The sequence below is a fragment of the Rhinopithecus roxellana genome, chromosome 15 (assembly GCF_007565055.1).
Source record: "Rhinopithecus roxellana isolate Shanxi Qingling chromosome 15, ASM756505v1, whole genome shotgun sequence".
Lineage (NCBI taxonomy): Eukaryota > Metazoa > Chordata > Mammalia > Primates > Cercopithecidae > Rhinopithecus > Rhinopithecus roxellana.
Window position 1 is genome coordinate 74,054,756 of NC_044563.1, and position 1,219 is coordinate 74,055,974.

General features: G+C 46.0%; 1 non-coding gene across 1 annotated transcript; it reads left to right on the plus strand.

Annotated features, from left to right (window-relative positions):
• Positions 1 to 504: 504 nt before the first annotated feature.
• On the plus strand, positions 505 to 608 carry LOC115893787. The gene has a single exon (XR_004053840.1). It is a non-coding gene; the product is annotated as a small nucleolar RNA U13 (small nucleolar RNA).
• Positions 609 to 1,219: the final 611 nt, after the last annotated feature.

Consider the following 1,219-nt stretch of genomic DNA (forward strand, 5'->3'; position numbering starts at 1 on the left):
GAGACAAAGTCACAGCAAAGCTTCTGCTTTCCTTTATTTCACTGTGGAAGGAATAACTGGACTAGCTAGAAATCCCTCAACGAGTATGACTTTTATTTTTCAAAGACCTTGTTGATACAACCTAAAAGTGAAGGGGAAAACAGTAAGAATCTATGATCTCATTTGCTCACAGATGCATGAAGAAATGCTGGTGCCGGGCACAGTGGCTCACGCCTGTAATACCAGCAGTTTCGGAGGACGAGGTGAGCAGATCACTAGAGGTCAGGAATTCGAGACCAGCCTGGCCAACATGTGAAACCCCATCTCTACAAAAATCAGCCGGGCGTGGTAGCGGACACCTGTAATCCCAGCTACTCGGGAGGCTGAAGCAGGAGAATCACTTGAATCCGGGAGTTGGAGGCTGCAGTGAGCCAAGATCGTGCCACTGCACTCTAGCCTGAGCGATACAGCAATAACTCAGTATTTAAAAAAAAAAAAAAAAAAGGAAAGAAATGCTGAACGGTGATCTTTTCATAGTTCATAAGCGTAATGACTGGGTGTTCTCGTGCGTGGTTGAGATGTGCCACCCTCGAACCTTGTTACGATGTCGTTATATTACCCATCTGACATGAAAAGAGAAAACAGAAATGCTGGAAGGATACCCAAGAAACAAATAAGAGTGGTTTCTTGTGGCAGGTGTGGGGACAACAGGGTGGATGAGCGCAGAGGGAAGGGCAAACTTGTGTGTAAACCTTCCTATCATTTTGTTATTTGAACCATGAGCATGTTTCCTATTAAATAACAAAATTAAGTACAAATATATTCTATAGAAAAATGAAACAAGGGGCCGGGTGCAGTGGCTCATGCCTGTAATCTCAGCACTTTGGGAGGCTGAGGTGGTCGGATCATGAGGTCAGGAGTTCGCAACCAGCCTGGCCAACGTAGTGAAACCCTGCCTCTACTAAAGATACAAAAAACTGGCCAGGCGTGGTGGCACACGTCTATAATCCCAGCTACTCAGGAGGCCGAGGCAGGAGAATCGCTTGAACCCAGGAGGCGGAGGTTGCAGTGAGCCAAGATTGAGTCACTGCACTCCAGCCTGGGTGACAGGGGGAGACTCTGTCTCAAAAGAAAAAAGAAAAAGAAAAAGAAAAAAAAAGAAAAATGAAACAAGCAATGGAGCCCCACTTTTCCTCCTGAGCAGGCTATGTTTGCAGGGAATCCAGTATACCATGCTCCT